General features: G+C 35.6%; 1 long non-coding RNA gene across 1 annotated transcript; it reads left to right on the top strand.

Moving 5' to 3' along the window:
* Window positions 15,337-19,231, top strand: LOC110395019. Its single transcript, XR_002436105.1, has 3 exons — window positions 15,337-15,691; window positions 16,742-16,823; window positions 18,717-19,231. It is a non-coding gene; the product is annotated as an uncharacterized LOC110395019 (long non-coding RNA).

Below are 22,592 nucleotides of genomic sequence, written 5' to 3'. Positions count from 1 at the left end.
AAACTATTTTATCTAACATCTGTGGTCATGTAAATACTTCCAGGTGAAATGGTGAGGTAAAATGTCAATGGTTTCAAATAATGGTAGGGTAGATTAGTCCTTACCAAGGAAAGTAAGGACTCTTTAGTCCTTACTAAGGAAAATGTTCACCCATTCAGTGTTAACTTCATAACATCTTGGATTTAACCTTCTCACCTCAGCTGCAAATAATGGGCTTGAAGAAAAAAGTACTATCTAATTGAATCTTTAGTTTTGAGAAACGGATGTTAATAACAAAGTTCATAACCTGGGGCTGGAAAATGACTGGTTAACAGTTCATGTGTGTAAGGAGGCCACTACTGTGAAGTTTTTCATTCCTGAGTATGAAGTAAATGAACAGGAGCAGTAAAGCACAGCAAGATCATGGGCCAGTGATCAGAATGTTGATTACATCAGAAATGATGGGTATATTCAGTAATATTTGCTGCCAAATGTCTTCAGTACCTAGAAAAAAAGATAAAGCATAAACATGGAACAATACGCATTGTTTATTTTGCAAAGAACATACAGTAATAAGCATAATATGCACGTGTCAGCGATTATCTGCCGTATAGTTTTACCTCAGGAACTCTGTGCCCTGGTTCTGTCAAGTCAGACAATACTACAAATATGTAATGTCTAAAGAAAGAAAAAAAAAAAGGATTAGAAGTGCAAAAAACATGAATAGTGATATTTATATTGATAAACCTTGTTCGTGATTGGCTTCCATAGTAAAAGAGTTGGGCTGAAATATTTATAGCAAAGGAAATATTTTAATCAGATCAGTAATAAGGAATTTTCACAGCAAGGAAAGGGTGGATATTTAAATGCTTTGTATACATTTAAGACTCTCTTTTTCATGTTGAGAATGTGTTTCCAGAGCTGCAACTTGGCAAAGTTTCCTCCAGAAGTTTTCTCTTGCCCTTGTAGAAAGCTGTGTACACTGTTTCCCTTACCAAACTAAAATATGGCAGCTTGTTCAATCACCGGTATCTGTCTATCTTCTTCAGGTCATATTTCATGATGCTTAAATATTGATATGTAATGTGATTTAATATGAAAAAACTGCCTTTGAACTTTTCAAGTTACTCTGTACACATGCACAATAAGAGGCACTTGGTAACCTAAGAACTTCCCTGTCTTAGGCTTTTATTCAATACCTGTTTAAGCCTGTAAATAACAGTACTGATTTTACTTTGTCAAGCTCTATCTAAAATTAGTCATATGGATAGCATTTTACTCTTTGTAAGGACCTCTGCTCTTTTCTAAGAGCATACCTCAGGCTTCATCCAACACTACTATACTTTGGCACCATTTTTTGTCCTGTGAACATAACTTAGGACATACCAGTGGGTACATTTTTAGCTTCTCAGTGCAGAAGAGGACAATGCAGTAATTTTCTTTGTCACTAAGTGACAATAGTATCCTTATGGGCATTTAGTCCAGAAACCCTAATGTGTGTTCTAGTCCAAGATAATTTATTCCTGTGTGTGTAACTTGGAAGTGTAAAGAACAGTGAACTACATAATTAATAGAGGAAAAAGAAGCTATTTTTCTTTTATCTGTCTGGGAATCCTAATCTTTTTCATCCTGGAGGGTTCAAAACTAAGTGAGAAGCTCAAAAACAGTCAAAGGGAAACTGAAGATCCTACACCAGCATTGGTGTAGGCAGACTGCATAGATTCCTGTCTTAAAGAAGTAAAATTCTTCATGTGACTTAAGTTTTATTTTTCCACCATCTAAAGTATAGGCAAAATACGTATGTGAATTATTTTAGTCCTCTAAGTAAGAATGGCTGCCTTGTTTATGAAAACTGCATACTTAATCTTGCAGTTCTGATAGCTTCACAAAAGGCTAAGACTAATCTCGCTTGCTTTGTGAAAGAAATTTTAAAGATGTTTTTACAGCTTCCTAATTAGTAGGTTTCTAGATAGAATGTTTCATTCTCTGTCATAACATAATTTATGGGAATTATTGCCCTCACTAACTCAAGTTCTTTTTAAAATTTGTACAGTGATATTAGGAAAGAAAAGCATCCAGCTTCTATCTGAATATAATTTATTAGGTATTTCCTGAGCTTCTACTGTTCTGGGTTGTTATTAAAGCACTTCATGAAAAAGGAAAATGAAAACTTACTAAATTGGTGAAAAACAATGCATAAAAATTTGCATTTTTTTTCCCAGCTAAAAAGACATTGTTACACATTTCCTTCTTTGGAGGTCAGTGCATGAGACTTTGATCAAACCAAGATTAGTTCTTGTTTAATTATATGTAACCAAGTATAGTGGAGATCAATTTGTTCATGTTAACAGGAGTGGACATTTTATAGACAAGTAAATTTCATGGAGGGTTGGATATATTTTCAGACTGAAAATTCCAGTCATCCATGAAATTAAAGAGAAAAGGATTCCCTATAAAGAGAAGTTTTGCAATTACAGATTCTGTCCACCTTCTTGAATATATTTTCCTATACAAGATTTTTATTACTTTTAATAAACCTCTCACTATTGTATTTTTTTTTATATGACCATTATAATTGAAGGTGTGGTAAGAAGCTTGTTTAAATAATTCTTATAAAAAGAGTCTATGTAAATTTTGTGCTGGAATGAATTTTGCAGTACATTTCAGGAGTCAACCATCACACATGAGTTTAACTGTGCAAAGTCAGCCAAAAGTATAATAGGAGTTGCATGGACCAAAAAAAATCTATTCAGTGTTTTGAAAAAAAAAATGTTTTTTTGCAAGGTCTGTTGGCTTATGTCATACTGCTATTTTTGAACATCTTCAAATGTATGAAGATCTTCTGAATGTTTTATTTAAAGAAATGAGAGACTGGTTCTGTAAAAATTTCCAAAAAACAGTGTTTAAAGTTAGTCACAGAGGTCTGTAGTTTAGTCATCCATAAACCTCATCATATTTTTGGAGATGTTTTTAGTTGCCAGAATGTCTTCTGATTTCTGTAGCAAGTGCAGCTGATCATCAGACTACTTTAATACAACAGTTGCACATCAAATGATCTCCTTGTAAACCAGTTTACCACAGATTAAGTTACAAACCTTGTTTTTTCATTGCTAGACTGGCAGAATGAATATTATTAAGACTCTGCTCTTTGAGTACCATCAAGTTATCAACAACACACAATAAAGGCAAGGGGGCATCTTTGTGTGATTTTTTTTTCTAACTTGTGATATAGGGCTGGAGAGCCTGCCATACAAGGAAAAACTGAAGGAATTAGATCATGCCACCCTCGAGCACAAAAGACTTGGGGCTACCTCACCACAGTATACTAGTACTTAAATGATGGAGGCTCTCTCTCTTCACAGGGAGAAGTGAGTTTGTATTGTATGGTTTTGGTATTCTCAAAAGCCTTTGTGTTTTCCTGCAACAGCCTTCTCAGAGACTTTCCATTTCTCATGTGGTGGATTGAGCACAATTAAAAGATCCTCCCCAATTACCGTAGGAGTTAGAATTGCCTACTTCTGCTTTACTCATGAACAGAACAGCCTGGCTGTCACTGAAGCACAGTACTGTAAAGTATATACATATATTAACCTATGTTTTGTGACTATTTGCGCTTGAATGAAAAAATTAAATATTCAGTGCTGTATCCAGCATTGCTCTACATTATCATTAACTGCCACTGTAGAAGAGATGTTTCCAGAATGTTCTATTTGGAAGGTGGGAGGTGTTGCTATTTTCTCTTGCACATAACACATACAGAGTTCTACTAGCTAGGATTTTTTTGTATTTCAGGCCATGTAGAAACCCTTCCCTAATGAGTCAGTTGTTCTACTGTGTGTACGTAGGTAGTTTGCTATTCAGGGATGCCTATGGCTACTCTGTAAAATACAAGATAAGAAAAATGAAGCCATGGGGACTTTCAATTCCATATTTGTGAAATATTTTACAAATATATTGCTACATTTCAGAAACAATAACATTACAATCATTGATAAATACTGATAACTTTAAGGATACAAAGAAATCAGCATTCTGAAATCATCTCAAATGAATTGAACTTTTTGTACAAGATGAGATGAAAGTATAGCATATGAAAAAGACAACAATGATGGTACTAAAAGATAAAGATGTTTCTCAGAATTCCATGTGAAACTTTGTGATGCAGTATTATTATTTTATAAGCTGCTGTCAAGCTCCACAAGACACTGAGATGGCTTACTGATTATCATAGAAGATTGTCCTCTGTCTACATCTTTATATTTTCAGGGAGGGCTTTCATGCTTTCATATCAAATTACTGGTCACCTCATCTCAAACTTCTGATGAATTCTGATCATCTTTCTTACTGCAGTGAAGAACTAACAGAATGAAAAACACTACGAGAAATGTGCCTGTCTGTGGATGGTAGTTTCATTATCGAAAACTTACTGTTTCACTATTCTTAGGCATCTTTTAGAAAGCATTACATATATTTGTTGGGAAAAAGTCCCTCAAGATGAAAACCTATTAGTATGTGAAGCATGATTTGCAATTACTTAGCTGTTTGTGTTTAAGTACTATTTATATGCATGAGTACTTGACATAAAATAATAAGTTTTCTACAAAAGCTACAGAAGTTTAATAACTTGAAACAGTTCCAAAGCATGCCTAAATGTGGTGTTCTTTTTGCAACTTGTTAGTTCTGTAAGTATTTCCAGTTTTCTGTCTTTTTCAAAGTTGTCTTATTTGGACATGATCAATAATTTAATGCCACATATTTAAAGATTCAAAGATATTTGGATACTTTGAGAGTGCCGTTAACTGACTGTATGAACTTTCAGACACATAAAAGCCTTGATGAAAAAAGACTAATACTTTTCTATGTAACATGTTTAAGGCAAAATTATGTGACATATTATGAGAATAATAGATAAAATACCAGTGATTCAGATAGATCCTCACCTGATGGTAAAACCCTAATGAATTTGGCAATGCTACACTGAAATAAATGAAAGCATACTGATTTACATTAATTGAGAAGCTGGCAAAAAAAATCACTTTATATATTTTCAGTACTGTCTTACCTAGTTTTTTCGTTTGTTTGTTTCCATTCTTGTACTTCCTCCATGCTGCAATCAATTTTATCATAAATTTTAATGGATTAATTGGGGCACATAGAGGCCAAAATATTTCAAATGTTAAAATCAGAAACTGAGTCTAATATTTTAAATAGATTTAGATATTAAATGCTAAAGTGAATTTCTGCAAATACTCTATTTTATTTTTCATAAGAGTTCTTAAATGAGAGCCAGAAGTCATGAAACATGGAAGGTTTCATTTTTTAGTCAGAGTTATTAAATAATAAAAAAAAATCTGAAAATAAATGTAGCAGTATTTCTCAGCTTGCTTGATTGACATTAGTACACAATAGAACATAAATTGTTTTTTTCTTAAAACATCTTAGCTACAGTGGTAACTCCATGCCAGCAAATCACATAAGCTCTTGATAGGTAAGCTCCAGGAAAAACCCCAAGACCATCACGTAAACCCAGTGCTATATATGTGCATAAGAGTGCTGAAGTTGGAGAGCAGCTTGTCAGGTAAAACATATTTGTGTCTTCTTATTAGACTTGCTGACACTGAAAACTGGAGGAGGGAAATAAAATTAAAAAAAAAAAAAAAACACAGAGCCAGAACTTTGACTAGGATAAATCAAGCTCAACAAGGCAGTGTACTCTGTTCAAAGATCTGACCTCAAGATTTTCAACTAACTTGTGTGTGCTGGTCAGCCTATAACAACATCTTTTATATAAATATAGTAGCTGTGTTCATAGGAAATCAATAATTCAGGTCAGAAATAGGAAACAAGACTCAAGGATCCTGATTGTGTATCAGAAGAGGCCATTGGCTTTTGCTTTTCAAGGTCTACATAATGCTCCTAGATTGACCATCCTTGAGAGATGAGCAATGTCATTTTCTTGTTCTCTGATAGTCTTAGAGTATCCAAAAGCTAGGCTGGCCCCCGCTGGTTAAAAAGACAACTGAGGTTTGAGTTTAATTAAGCAATTAAACTCTATTGCTTTGTAGTATTTGAAGCTATGAACAGCTGCTGAAACTGATTAAAACTGAGGCGAAGCCTGAGGTATTTGATCAGCCCAAAAAGGCATGGAATCATGACTTTACCACTTCATTCTATGAAGTGATAAAGATTATTCTTGTCATTATATAAGAAGCTATAATATAAAAATAATATGAGGGCTTTCTTCCACTCTGCGATATGGAGGAGTGGCCCTAAATCTGCTTTCCTGGTCTGCCAGAGAGATGCTAGTCCACAGATGTCTTCATTTACGAGTTTCGCAAATTAAATGGAACATAGTCATATTTCTTCTTCACAGTCAAATTCAGGTCACATCAAGATGAAAAATGTGTTGCATAAATTATAATACAAACCCTATTTTGTTCAAAATATTGGACTATTCAGAAGATAGTCTTGGGTAATATTAAAACTGGCAAGTAGCGTTGGTTCTTTGAAAATATTAACATATTAAAAGAGGAGCATATGAAGTAATGCACTTACCAGACATTGCACTGATTTTTGGGGAAAAAAGCCACTGAAAAAAATGTCTTGTCACTTGCATTGTTGTAGCTCTTCTCTAAACATGATACCCATTACAGACAATTAAAAAATACAGCCTCACAACATCCCTTCAAAGTGTACGTGTATTATTATTCTATTATATCAGAGTTTCTAAAACCGGCATGCAAAGCATAACTGATTTGTCTGGGTTTGTTGAAGTGTGCCACAGGTCTGAGAACAGATGTGTACGTGCTTTTAGTTGGAGTGCTGTATTATAAATACTGAACAATGCATAATTTCTGATTTAATCTGTGAAATTCTGTCTCAGCGTAAAAATCACCAATTTGCATAAACAACTATTTTTTTACATGAAGATGTGCATTTTACAAAATTATTTGTGCCTATGTTGAAGTCACAATGTAGATATCTATTTTAGTTAGAAGGTTTTTTTCAGAGGCAATTTTCATGAGCAGATGGAAGGAGCAGGATATACAGTCAACAGCTCCAGTGCATATTCATGGTATCAAGCATTACTTTATTTCTCTTGGCTGTGACTGGATGCATTTTTTCCTCTCAAAGAGGAAAAGGACCTTTAAATTGTCTTTCTTTGCCAAACTGAACAAATTAGTGAAATAGCTGAGTAGTCCTTGGCTTGTATACTTCAAACTTTGAGTTAGTTTTTGTACCATTATCTTTCTCATCTTCTAACAAGTTAAATTCACTTGCAAGCTTACTCATATACTCTACAGACAGAACTTAACGTGTTCCCAATCAAGACAGTACTTTTTTTTTTTTGATCAATTTAATATAATTAAATACTAATGTGCAGGTTCTTTCATATTACTGCCTTCGATTTTTTGCAGTTCTTTGATGTCTTAAGAAACGCTGAACCCAGAAATCAGAAACATTTCCAATATATTGTTGATGATTTTGTTGCATGCCTAGCAAGATGTCATATGCTTTTTAATGATACCTAGAAACATTTTGAATTCTTATGCTCACCTTATCATAGAAGGGCAAGTGTCTCTTTTTCATCTGCAATTTGCTGTAGATGTTAATTAGTAAAACTTCTAAGCTCTGTTAGTCTAAATTGACTGAAATCTTTGCTCCATTTATGGTACCATAAGACCGATAGTGTTTTTTATCCTTGCTCTGCTGATTGAATTCAATTAACATGCACCCTGTTTGATGCAATAAATAGCTTCCTTTTTTTTTGTTTTCTTTTCTTTTGTTTTGTTTTAACAGCTCTTAAATTTGGTTCAGAATTCTGTAGGTAGAGTTGCTGCCCCTTAGAGTTTCAGGTGTCTGAGAGCTAATCAGGAAAAAAAAGAAAAGCTAAAAAACCGCTGTGCCTTGCTAAGTTTTTCTCATAGGGGAATGACATCAGGAAAAAGAAGAAACAACAAATAGAACATCACTTGAGGAATTGTTGAAAAAGAACTAGAAGCCCAGAAGACAATAATAGTTATACAAAAAGAGTTCTCCCTTGTACTTGTTACTCTCCCCACATCACCTGGACAAGGAAATGATAAAGAAGGGTAATGTTGGAGTGTTAAGATGATGAAGAATTTTTTTAAAAGAGGTAGATGTCCCCTGGTCCCACACATCCCATACTTAGTGTCCAGTAAATGTAATTCATTGAGCGATTATCAGAACTACTTAAAGAAGTTGAAAGCTTAGCCATCTTTAACTGCAACAGTGTTGAGGCACCTGAATGTTGATGGCATCTTTGAAAGTGCCTGCTCTTATAAAAAAAGGATGCAGGTAAGTTTCAACTTTTGATTTTGTTTGTTGTTTTGTTTGTTTGTCTTATTTTCCCCATAACAAAAGGGGTAAGACAGTAGAGAAGATTTACATAAAATCATAACTTGGAGTTGCAGCCCAGTCATAGACAAATAAACAGGGAGAAAACAAAATAAAAAAGAAGTAAGCAAGCCTGATCTTTGTATAAGCTCTTGTACATCCTCACGTGTTTGTATGTGTATGGACCTGTGTACATGTACACATGTATAATTAGAGTATATTACTTTTTGTATAGGATCAGTGATAAAGATACATAGTATCTTTTTCTCCCAGAAGCAAGTGATAATAGAGAATACATTTTCCATGCTATTCTTACAACGTGGATAGCTGGGGAATGTATATGCAGCCATCAGTTGTGAATATAGGTGATAAACACCAAATATGCTCTTTTACATTCTGTTTCAGTACCATATGGACAGCAGTGGTATTTATATCCATTAATATAATGATAATAACATCCAAACCAATTCTAAATAAGCTTAAAGACGTCATATTTAGTTTTAATTTTTGAAGCAGAAGTATTGATATGTTTCATAATCCGTGAAAGCGTATTTCAGAATGGTTTTGCTCACTGCCTCATTACAGTAACTTGAAAGGGAGTCCTTTCAAATGTGTTTTTCATCTTCTCGTAATCACACAGAGACAGCTAGTGAGTGCTATGATTTAGTTAGAAAAAAAAAAAAACAAAAACAGAACATGCAACTTTGAAGAATTATTCTAACATTTCATAATCTTTCAAGCCTACTGGAGAATTTATGTATTGATACATTTTATTTTTCAGTATATGTCTGCAGCTCATCTGTAGCACCTTAGTGGAATATTTAAAGAACACTTACATCCCAGATTTATTACAATACTTTTGAAAAATTCCATTTTTTTACATTACATTGGAAATCTAACCTAATACAATATATGATGTAATATTAAAAAATAATAATTCAAAAATCAATTAAATTCCTTTGTTTTTCAGACTTTCTGTACTCATCTGTTATTACTGTCAGCTATAACGTTGAAATGAAACTAAAGAGTACTAATAGTGCTGTTCAACAGTGCCATGTAGAGATCTCCTTAACTTTTACTATGTTGACAAATACACAGTATTTACCTATTATTACCATTACTATGAAAAAATAAATGGTCTGTTAACTGTGCTTGCTTGAAAAGCTACCATATTTTGTAGAATCTTTTATATATTATATATATATATAACTGCTGGAACTCCGATTATTATATGTGTCTTTTGTAAAAATCTGATTGTGGTCTCAAATGCTAGTTTTAACCCAAGGAAGCTATAAAACTCTGGATATAATTAAAAATGCATCAAAATATGGTTTCTTGAAGCTGTAACAGCAGTCTGAATTTTTGAAGAAATTCAGTGGTGTAGTTAAGACCTGTTGTATTTTAGTGAAGGAAGAAAAAAGAAAGAAAGAAAGAAAGAACTGAAAAAACTCTAGCAGAATCTAGAACAGGATTTGTTCAGAAGTAGAAACAATATCAAATGTCAAGAGTTCCAGAAGTGTTTTTTACTGACTATCTGTCTGTAACAAACTATTTTCCTGGAGTATTCAGCCTTGAATATAAGTTAGAGTTCTGAAACATAAAATGCTTCCTTCTAAGTTTAAGCAGTAAGTCAACTTTCAGAAAACATGCTGCTTGTAACTTACATCATAGTGAGGGAGAGTGCAAGATTTCAAAAGCATAAATTCTTGTTACAGAGTGAAAATACACATTTAAAATACCATATCCCTAGAAATCTGCCCTAGATTGGTTTACTTTTATTGACAGAAACCAAAAGCAAGAATGGCCTGATGTCTTCAACCTGTACTTTTCCCCCCTGCTATTCTTTTTACTCTATTTCACTTTGTACAATTTTGGAGAAAATACAAAGGAGGAGGAGGGCAAATCCTCCTCTGTAAAACTGATAAATCTTCAGCAGGTCATCTTTAACAGTGTTGGAGTGAAATGAAACCCATGTTTCCTTACTTTTATATTGATCCATCTACACTAATGGACCACTGGCTCTGCACTCTGTTGTTTCACTGGCTTTATTTGAACTTGCTTTTTATCTACAGATAGCTGCACATTGAGTAGCATATGGCAGTATTTTCCTCAACAATTTTCCATTTCCTTTTACAGCAGAAATTTTCCTGAAGTAAATACCTTTTTATGTATTTATAATGGTTTCTGACTTAGGTTCATTTTTCAGCCTAGCAATCACACACACAAAAAAGCACAAAGAGCAGGCTTGCAAACCCTACCATCACAGAGTGCACATGATGGATGCTTGGTAGATACGATAGTTGACATTTTTGATCCTGCAATCTTGTACCTCTTTTAATTATACATCTTTATTAATGGAAATAAAAATAATCAAATGATTACTGGCAACAGAGATTGGTTCTTTTTAAGCTGTCCTTCATTGGTATCATTTTGTGCACACTTTAATTCAATTATTAACCTACAGAGACTGTATAAAAGGCCAGCTAGTACAACCAGTGAAGTGTTGGATTTTTTAATTAATAGACACTCGAACAGCCACTTCCTGGGTTTTGTTTCCCATGGAATTATATGCATGCAAATGTTACATTTAATTGCCTGGAGTGAAAGCGCAAACCTCTTTTCTTAATTTTAATTAGGAAATATTTCCCCTTTTAGAGTGCCCTGTGAATACTTCATGGCAGATAATCAGAAATGAAACATCATTTGTTCTGTGCTTGCTTCAGAAGTGTTTCTTTGATTATAAATAAACATTTATACTACATTACCTCCAAGAGATTACATGTGAGTTTGAGGCTGATATTGCACTGGATTCTTCGCAAATGGAGATGAAAATTCCTGAGACACAAAATACTGGAACAGAAGACAGAATGGAGAAAAAATACGCAAGCAAATGAACTGTATTCTTGCAGATATCAGGCTAAGCTGACTGTTTTTGTCTTTTTCTATATTTGGGAATAATTAACGAAAAGAAGAAATATTACTTTGGAAGAAATTCCAATATTTATCTGCTTCAGTTTTTAAAAACTTACTTTTCCTGATTGAAAATTAATTCTAGTGGAAAATCTCTGGGTAATATGAATAGCTGAGTTTGGTTTGGCATGTAAGTTGTTGGTATAAGACCAAAAGCATAAGAAAGAGAAGATGAGGAGCAAGAAATGATTAACCCTTAGTTCTATTAGTGGGGGGCAGAAGCTGTGTACGATACACATTGTAATCTTGAAGGAAACAAATAGGGAAAGGAGGAAGGATGTAAAAGTCCCATAGCATACTGCTCATAAGAGAAGGACAAAAGGCTTTGCATGGTGTATGTGTGTATGAGACCACTTCATACAAATCATCTCACTGTGGCTCCACATTCTGTTGATTAACTTCTTTCTTTTTAAGAGGAACATTTGGGACAATAAAAACAGTAGTGTGTAATCATCAGAAGGCTTCATTTACTTCTGCCATGTGCCAGAAATTGGATTTTTGTGGATCTTTCTTTAAGAATTGATTTTTATGTAAAAAGCACTGTTTGTTTTGCTTGGATGAGCATAGTCACTCAATATAGTAGAAGTGCCATCATATTATATGGTGAATTTTGCTTTTATCAAATATTTCTGCATACTTAAGTTGATTTACATTTGCACTTGATATTCTACGGAAAACAAATATAAAAATGGTACATATGTAAAATGAAATTTGCTTTCAAACTTTAGTCATCTCAAATTTTTCAGTCATCTTTCATATGGAAGCAATGTTATACTATTTGTCTTCCATATCATAATTCTGCAGGTTCTACAAGATGGTGATTCCATGTTAATAGTGACATTTTATTGGCAATTATGTGCTTTTTTCTTTCTTTAATTCCTTGGAAATTCTGTTAGCAGAAGGCAATTGGTGATTACATACACCTTCAATTTATTTACCTGATAATTGCTTATTAATCCTTCAGTTATGCTGCATGGGCAATTATTTCTTGAAAAATCAAAAATAGTACTTTTTGGTTTTGAGTATCTTGTCATACTGCTATGAATCTGGAGTTTCGGAGAGTACTTTTTATCAAATGCCATTGCTGTCGTATAAACCTGTGACGCTGAAAGTCAGTAAGCAAGCTCTCTGCTTTGAAATAGAAGTATTTCTCCTTTCTAGTGAGTATTAAGAGGGAAAGAATTGCCACCCATATCTTGGGCTGCATCAAAAGAAGCATGGCCAGCAGGTCAAGGGATGTGAGACATCACCTAGAGTACTGCATCAGTATAGGAGAGACATGGACTGCTGGAGCACTCCCAGAGGAGGGCCACAAGAATGATCCAAGGAAGGAACACGTTCCCTACAAGGACAGGATGAGAGAGCTGTGGCTGCTCAGTCTAGAGAAGAGAAGGTTCTGGGGACCCTTGATATAGCCTTTCAGGGAGGCTATAAGAAAGAAGGGGGCAGACCCTTTTCCCACACCTGTTGTGACAGGACAAGGGGAAGTTGTTTCAAACTAAGAGAGAAGGTTTAGATGGGATATAAGGAAGAAGTTTTTTACAGTAAGGGTGGTGAGGCACTTGAACAGGTTGCCTAGAGAGGTGGTGGATACCCCATCCCTGGAGACACTCAAGGTCAGGCAGAAGAGGGCTCTGAACAACCTGATCTTTCTGTAGGTGTCCCTGTTCATTGCAGGGGGGTTGGAATAGATGGCATTTATAGATCCCTTCCAACTCAAATGGTTCCATGACTCCATGATCTCTCACTTGCTTGTCTCCCACTGATTATGAGCTACTTACTCATCTTGTTATGTCAGGCTTAAAACTGAGCTTTAAAAATCCAGTGGTAGCTAGATTTTCCTGAGATGAAATGATGAAGACTTTTCTATTTCTGTTCTATTAAATTCCAATTGTTTTGAGGTTCCTTTAGAAAATCACTTTCTTCCTCTCCAAGTAGTTGTATAGATCATTCATCATTACATTTATGAAGTACTCACTTTTTGTGTAATATAAAAACAGTGAATGCAAAATAAAAAGAGTGTACTCAGATTCTTAAAATTCAGAAGTAACAGGAGAGAGAGGTAGCAACCGACAAAAGAGAGATTCATATTATTTCAACGGTGTTCTGCTTAGAGATGTGTTTTGACAATAAAAATCTAAAATGACTTTTTAAGTGACAGCAGGAATAAAATGAGTTAAAAGTTTGAAATGGTGGGAATTGGCCTTTCTGGCTAATTAAAAACAAGCCTCAAGAAAGACACCTCATATATTTTAGTTTTGTATAATAATTGTAATAATAAAATGCAAGTTTAATAAAATGCAGAATTTCTCACACCAGCAATGTGTGAGACTAAGGTAGACAAATGTAATCATGAATAACTAGCTTCTTATGATAGACAGTTTGGTTGCAACCCTGCTAAGAAAAAATTACAATTCTCAAGCATTTGGCCAAAAGGGCTTGTGATGTTCATATGTGACTTCACAGCACAAAAGGGCACAGATTTAAGAAAGCATGCAAGAGGAAGAACTAGAGTCACCACACGGTATCCCAGCAGGAAGGCAGATGTATTAACCTCAAATGTGTCTCCTGAACAGACCTCCTAAAGAAAAAAGCCAGGTTCCAGGGCTCAGGTGCAGGTCTTGTGTTTTCCTGGTTTAGAACATGAGTGGATTAAATCACATGGTTTTAGAATTCCTTGTGTGTACTTTCTGAACTTGTGAAATCCCAGGATGAGTGCTACTTTGCCCGCAGCATCAGGCAAGTTTGTTTTGTTTTCTTTTGTTTCATATCATTTTAAACAGCAGGTCCTACAGATAAAAACTGTCAGTAGGAAGACATTTTCATACAATTGGCTTGCCATTCCTATTACCCTCTAGAGGGCTACTGAACAGTGTTTATAGATGCATGGGCAGCTTTTCTTAGTCACCAAAATAATGGTGACATTAAATGGCATCCAAAGCTACCCAGACATCCTTTGACATTTACATGTCAGAAAGAAAAGAACAATTGCCTGAAGTAAACATTTTTCTTCTTTCTCCCAGTGGACAAATAAATACGGAAAAGTAAATGACTTGCAGTGCACCTAAAAGTCTGCACTTTATCTGATTGTTGATGGAAGTATTCCATTGAATTCCTCCCACAGGACGCCCAGCTACTGCCCACAGCAACTTAGTTCTGAGGTTTTTATGTTAACTGCATATTTTATCCCTGCTGCTGTGGCACAGTGGAGGAGACTGGCAGGCCTAGAGGTTTCTCAGCATGAATATGACCAGTCCAGAAAGAAGAATTCCCACTGCTTGGAAGCATCTGTTATTCCTATGTAAACTGCTAGTAGCTCTGCATATCAGCACTAACCCTTAAATAACCTTGAAGTGTAACCTTTGGTAAAGGACTGTGTCACCGTGCTAAAGAACTGTAATTACTGAAGCCAGATGTATCTGCATCTAGTGGGAGGAAACTGCAGCTGCCGATACAAGTTACAAATCATGTAACTAATGATACACCTCCACCACTGTAAATCTATTTAGAATTTAAGAAACTGATTCATTGCAGGTTGCAAAGTTCCGGAGGGAAGAGTTAACTTGGAAAATAATTGTAGATAAACATATCCCTACCAGACCCACCTGATAGCACACTCATATTCTCACTGCTGCACTCAAACTGTACTTCATCCAGGCTGCTGTCATCCTTTCCCTGGCTGGGCTCTCCAGAGGCAATGGAGGTGACAGCAGCAGTTCCCACTAATCCTGTGGCAGAAGAGACAACATCCTCAGCCAGCACAGCTTGTGTCCCTGCCTTCTCACTGACAGCAGGGTGGTGACATGGGGTGGCAGAATGCCTCTGAGACACTGAGAGAGCAGAGGAGGAGGGAGGCACCTGGACCCAGACCTCTGGGTCTGCTGCGCTCCTGGAGGGAGTGTTTTACACTGCACTTAGAAAGTACTCAGAAAAGACGGCTTCTTTTCATGGCTTTATCTTCTTGGAGTACAGGTTAAACACTAAGAAAGCATAGATGTTGCAGCCTGTGTTTGACTGACTGAAAAGAGGTGTCATATAGGTGGCCTGACATAGATGTCATTTTGTCTTGCATGTGTCCTGTAAAATATGATCAACTTCAGCTGCACTGATCAATTCTTTGCTGTTTGCGTGTATTATGTTCTCATAGTTGTCACAGGTCAGAGCAGGCCAGATGGGTGAGTGAGTGCTTGCAGGCCATTAGGGCTGTGCCCTCTGCTCCTTGAGGAGCCAGGCCACAGGCTGCTGACATTTGGGTGAGACAGTGGTGATGTGGCAGGAGCTTGCTGGGGCAAGGAGGCCCAGGGCTGAAGCAGGGCCACAGCCTGGGACTGGAGCTGAGAGGAGGCTCATGGGCATGCAGGAGACTCCTGCCCTGGAATCTCCTGTAAGGCTGGGGAGTGATGTTTTACTTGTATCTGCTGTGGCGAGCCACACTGTGTGATAAAAGCCTGTGATCGATTCTGTCAGAAGCTGCCAACAGTTCAAGTGATTAAATGTGGACTTCTGCTGATTGGCAGTCATCATGTAGGGAGTGTCAAGGCGAAAGATGAGAAGTATTGCAGCACTATTCCTATATCAAAATGAAAATTTGGGGATGGAGGACATGGTGATGAGGGCATCGGGTATGCTCCTGCCCATTTTGATCTCCAGCAGCAATTCAAATTCTGGGCTTGTCCTGGGCCTGTACCCTGCAAGAGACAGCCATCTGCCATGCCTCATGAGTCTGCTGGGCCTTCTTCCTCACAGGTCTGCTTAAAATTGCCCTTGTGAGCCTGTGGGGAGTGAAGTTGAATGACAGCTTTTGGAAACCAAGCATCTCTATTATGAATAACAACAAAGCATCAAACGGTGAATGTAAACATTTTATCTAACTCCATAGGCAGCTGTGGGTCCTTCAAGGGAGGAGCTCTTGTGTGTCTCCTTCTTGGTGTTCCAAGGTAGCATTAACCTCACCATATATCCTTATGCACATGGAGATTTTCTCAGAAATCACTAATGAGAGGAGAGAGAATTGAGCTTGATTGACTGAAGCAGTTTAGTAGGCTCTTCGGGAGACCAAGCTACAATTGCTAGAGTTAACTGATAAGGTATTGCTCCAGAAAAAAAAAGGGGAGGCAGAATAAAAGTTCATGTTTTTGAGGACTTGTTTTTTTCTGGCTGGAATATAGATTGAACCACAGAAGGATTACTCCCAGTTTTTGTGAGTGCTGGAACGTGCAAACAGAGTGACACATTTGAGGAAGAGACAGCAATAGCACTGGGAAAATTGGAGAATTTAGCTTTGAATGACCTCTTAGTTGCCTATTCATCTGTTGTCAAAAGAGCCATAAACCCTTGAGTTATGAGAGTGCTTCACAGTGGGAAAGGAAAAGTATTAAAAGAGAGGCCTAAAGATAAAATGTTAATTCTGAGTGGATGTTTTATTCTTGTTAAGGTGTATTGCTACTTTTCCTGTCCTTCAAAGTTCCTGTCCTAGTGGAAATTACTTCAGTCCTGTCACAACGCAAGTCCTTCTGGTATATTTTTCTCTTAATAATCTTTCTTAGAGCTCAGATTGTTTTATGTCCCAATCTTAAGCATTTTTCCCTTAAAATGGTCACCAGATTTCACCTAAATCAGTTTATTTTTGTGCCAGTATTACTCTACAAGACTCATAGCTCTTCAGGTGCTGTCATTCTGAAGATGGATGTTAAATGAGCTCTGAGCTTTTACCTTGAAAGAATTGGAAAGTCCTGTAAATCCTACCATCCATTTTGGTGCTGTGCTGAAAGATGCAAGAGAAGAAAACTACCCCTCTCTGATAGTTCATTGAATTATATATACTAGAGTATGCCAACAGCTGCCATTAGAAGTCAGCAGTCTCTGAGTCAGAAGATCATTTAACAAACTTCTTCAGAACCACTGTGTTTTTGTAGATTTTATTTGTCAATATCTAAACTTTTATAGAATAACTATTTAGATGTCTGCAAATAAACTTACGGAAGAACAATTAGATAGTATTATAACATAACCTACTTTAGGAAAGTACTTCTATAGTTTCTATTAGTTAGCCCTTCTCCTGTGAGGAAAAAGAAGGGAGAATTTGCCTGTTTGGTTGTGTCTAAGGACAAGGAATCTCAAGGACAATTTTAGAAAGAAAAAAGTTAATTTCTTATTTAGCAACAAGAATTCTCTTTAAAAAGTTTCTCTGTAGATCTCTAACACCAGTGTTATCAACACTACTTCTTTTAGTAAGGTATCTTTTCTTATCTAGTTCTTGGGGCAAGGGACAGCAGGACAACAAGGTCTTTTGAAGACAGAGGGCCAAATACCTCTATTTTATAATTCTAAATTTACTATACACATATACAGTAGACTACTCAAAAGTTCAGCACTGAAGAATAGCAGCAGTCAAAATGTGAGCCTAAAAAAAAAGTTAGTAGGAGTTTCTGTCTGATTTCTATTTCAAACTGTCAGAGATGCTAGGTATTTTCTGGTCTTGTTCTTCATCTGACAGAGCTGCACATACTGTCATATTCTTTCTCTACCTTTCTGCCTTCTTTCTCTTTCACTTCAGCTTTGGGATACAGCCCAGTTTACACCCTTACCGTATGTGGGAGCTGATTAAAACTATGAGCTACGCTTTATTCTGTATCTAACTTTTTTTTTTTTTTTTTTCCCCTGCAGCTGTTACTATGTTGTTCCATAGCTAAAAGCATCCTTTATACTTTGGGAAAAGATGGAGACACTTATGCTATTCTTCATCATAGGCCACTCTACTTTTCTTTAGAAGGTCTTCACTACCATTAGTCGCACAGTCTGGACATATATGCAGAAAATGGTTAAAATAAAATAAACACTCAATGCTTCTAAAATTAGTGTATAACCTTTATGACTCTATACAAGCATGGTTATTAAATCTATATCACTTTCACGCTACTGTGTCATTAGATATTTCATTAATCATAGTTAAATAGCTATTAAAACTCTTCAGCTGCTTTCTGAATTCTCTGAGGAGTATCTGTGGTTTTCATTAGATATTTACAATATATCCAATGAAGAGAATTGTGTAAATCCATGGAAATGTCATTACTTATTAAAATAATAATATAACAAAGAACCTTAATTGAATTACATATGGTGACATGGTGGAGACTGTCAATAGCTGAAAGAGTTGGGGATAAGTCAGGATTGCTAACTGGTTTTGCCCACATACTCCCCTGTCAGACACATGAAATCCCCCTTAGATTCAAAGAAGCATCAATGGTACAGAAGTACCAACCCACTGTGACTGAAGTACCTCAGTATGCCTGTTAAAACAGTATTACCTGCCTTGAGCATCTTTTTATTTTGAGTTAATGGATTTATTTACTAACAGATCATTAGTAAGTTAAACAATTAAAATTTGCTCCTTGTGTCTGTGTTTCCAGTAGGCTGTGTCATCATGGCAGTGGGGCCACACAAGGATCTCAGTGACAGGAGAAAGTTACTGCCAAGTAACGTGATTTCTACTGAGGAATTGTGCCACAAGGACTAAATGTCTCAATGAACATGCAAGTGTGAAGAGTCTGTGCAAGACGGTCTCTCACGACAACAAGGCCACCTTCTACTGTGAGAAGATTTTGCTTGGGAAAGCATTTATTTTGAAGTCAAATTACTAAAGGTCTATGTAAGTTAGAATATTCAATGCATTATATTAACAACTGACAAGTTATATTCAAATTTCATTTAATGCGTGGAAAATTATTTTGCGTTAATTCCAGTATTTAGTGGCAAGCCTGATTAGTTTACAGATTTCTTCCATAGCTTTATAAGGACATGGTCAACCACCTACAGTCTCGTTTATTTGTTTATTGCCAACTGTTTTTTTCTGTCTGATAAATCTTTTTACAAATATTTATGTGGTGACACCTAGTGGCCTTAAATAAAATGCTTCTTGTTGATAGCCAGCGACATATTAACATATGTCCTGTCCTTCTTTTGGAACTAGTGGTTTGAATTCTGAGGGATATGTGGTTTTATTTTTTGTTTGTTTATTTTAGTTTTAATTTTAATGAATGGAAACCTGTTTGATTCATAATACTGAACTTGTTTATTTGTTATATTAAAGTGTATTGCTAATGAGCATAAAAAAAATTCAGACATCTTGTTCAAATCCAATATTGGAAAGGATATTTATGTGCTTCACCTTTTTTTTTTTCCTGTGTATTTATTCTATCAAAGTCCTGTTCAGTCCTGAGGAACCCGTCAGAAGAGTCGACTTAATAAATTGTAGGATATACTATTTTTGCATCCAGTAATTAATAAGGTGAATACACAATGACCTCATTTTTTTCCGATCTATTGGAGACAGTTTTCTTCCACAACAGATGAAAGTAAATTTCTTATTTTATTCAAGGAGTGGAAAAGTGTGATTGGTGTAAATAGATTCCAAGAAAAAATATCCACTTGAGCCTGTTTAAGTTTAGACATTAGTGTAAATCTGTGAATGCTTTTCAATAACTGAACAATTTTTTCCAATATGTAACACACTGAAAAGGTCTTAGATATACCAATTTTCACAACTGTAATGAAGGCTTGCAGTTTTCCTCCAGGTAGAGGAAAAAAAAAAAGAATGTTATAAATATTTACATGCAAGCTTACCTAGAAAAGTAGTTTTTATTGTGGAGAGAAACCGTATGCTGGAAGTTTAATTGGTTTATTATGTTAGTGCTACAGTAGTCTTAAGGGCAAAAATAATTACTAGACAGATAGAAACAGTATAATAAAACACATTTGTTAGCTAAGAGCCACATTATCATTGAGAACTATTTCATATTTACAAGTTTTTTTCCTTATTGTCTTTGTACTACAGGAAGGAGCAAGATGATGCTTACAGTGATCATAACTTTATATGTTTGTTTTATTTAACCTTATTTAATCCTTTTGAGATTATTTCCTATTTCATTTCTAATTTAAGAGTTTGCTGTGTTTTTTTTTTTTTTTTTTTTTTTTAAGGCAGCGTATATATTCACTGTCTTCTGTTTGAGCCCGATTCTGAAAGAAGCCCAGCATGAATTCTTGTAAGATAGTAATACAGATAACAGTGTATCCATTTCACGCAGACTCTTCTGAATTGTCAAGAGTCATATCAGTTAGCATCCCTTCTATAATTGATTTAACTCTTGACCAGTCTTGCCCTCCAAGACTGGTATTTTCTCCCTGATACTGTACAGCTTTCATTTTAACACTGGGTAAAGGTGATTCTAAAGACTTAGTATCCAAGTTAATCCTTGGTTATTTTTTTACTAATTTAAGAAACGATTTTTGACTCAAGTCTGATTTGCTGGAGCTGCTGAGAGGGACAAATCTGTACTTTAAATAAATAAAAGTGCCAGCCTTCGCGGTTTGCCTCTCATTTTCATGTTGAAATTACACTGATTCTGAACAAAACACTAAATAGAAACTACAGCTACCATTTTGCTTCCCTTACACATTACACATGAAATGCCATCTAAAGATGAGCAAAAACTTGTTGTGCTAGGATAATCTTTCATATAGAATTAAAAACACTTGAAATATATAGTAAGTGGCACTCCTTTATTATTTAACTGAAAATGCGGTAGGAGAGTCATATCTTCTCTTTTTTAAAGAGTACTCATATGTACTTAAAAAAAAAAAAAAAAAAAGACTTTATTTTAAAACAAATACAGTGAGGCAAACTGTGTCCCTTCAGCATCTCCTAGATGGTACTTATTCTCAGAAATATCTGAGAAATCATTCTTAGGAAATAATAGTCTTAATAGCCTATTGGTGATTTTAAGACTAGTAGAAAATTTTTGATGATTTTTTTTTCCAGGAAAAAAATTCTTATGCAGAATTTTCTCCAGAAATTTTGGTCCTTTTAAGTTTCAGTGAAAGAACTGAAAATCAGAAAAATTTTTGGTCATAGAGCATAGTAATCTACCTTACACAGAGTAAGTTATTAAACTTCTGTTGCTTCGATTTTCTGCCTGGAGTGATCATCACAGTCTTCATGAGAAGAAAACAAATAAAACAGAGGCCATTTTTCCTCCACAGATTTGCCACTCATAGAATAAGATTTTGTTCTAATGAAGGCAAAATCTGTGATGCTGATCCAATGCTGATCCTTTTTTGCTTCAGAGGCACTTCTTTTGTAAGATTGCCATTCTCCTTTTTAGACTTGTACAGAGCTTCCTCTTTTATATATATATATATATGTATGTTACTATCTTGATTTCAAACTAGAGTTTCTAAATATAGAAGTTTTTATATGCCAGGTATCATCTCCACCTTGCCCTAACATAGCATGAGACTTGGACACCTCATTAAACTGGATTTATATTTTCAACATAAAACTTTTTTTTTTCTTTGATATTCTTTGATTATTTTCCACCTTTGTCAGCGCTGTGCAAAACTTTTTCATGCTCTGACTCAGGTGAATCAATAAATTCTTCTAATGTTCTCTCCTCGCTTCTTTACTCTCTTTGTGCAGAAGTCCATCCTCATGGATCTGATTTTTAGATACAGAATTAGGGATTCTAAGGTATAAAAGAGTTAGATTGGACAATTTATAAGTGATTCTTCACCACCTTTTGAGTAGGCACTAAACTATTATGCACCTAGTTAAGTACTTGGCTGGAAAAGGATGCGGATGAGCTGTCTTTGAGAGGGCCTTTGCATTTTACCTTTATTTTGCATTTTTGAATCACAGTTTCAAGTAGGCACTAAAATGCCTCAGCAGGATTGACTTAAGGCATTGCCAATGCCACTTTTATCAGCAGGTTCCTCAAACGACTGAAGTTATTCATAACATGTTTTCCAGACTTCAGTGCTTTCATGTTACAATTCAGTTTTGCTAGGTCTTTCCCTCTTCAGTGTAAGGGTGTGTGTGTGTGTACATACACTAAATGTATGTTTTATACTAAACATAAACAGCCTTCCTTTTATTATGCTGCCAGCTTTGCAGCCAGGGTTACCATTACTCAGCCAAAAGAAATTGTTTCCTTGGCAACAGGAGCCATGTAAAATCTCACGGAACACCTGTTTTTTCTACTCCAATTTCATTCTGCTAAGTGCTGGAAAACTGGCTATATGCTTCAGTGTCTGACTTAAAGTAGCTGAATTATGGTGACGGAATATAGTGACATCTGAAGATTCATGGTAGACAAAAAACCTGACAAGCACTCAGTGTTCGACCCTTTTCTTGTTATTAGGGATTAGCATCTTACCAATGGAGCATATATTTTCATCACATCTCTCAGTGAAATCTCTGGCAGTCAGTGACATTATTTAAACTTGAAAAT

Source organism: Numida meleagris, chromosome 2 (genome assembly GCF_002078875.1).
Source record: "Numida meleagris isolate 19003 breed g44 Domestic line chromosome 2, NumMel1.0, whole genome shotgun sequence".
Taxonomy (NCBI): domain Eukaryota; kingdom Metazoa; phylum Chordata; class Aves; order Galliformes; family Numididae; genus Numida; species Numida meleagris.
This window is presented reverse-complemented; position numbering and strand designations above follow the sequence as displayed.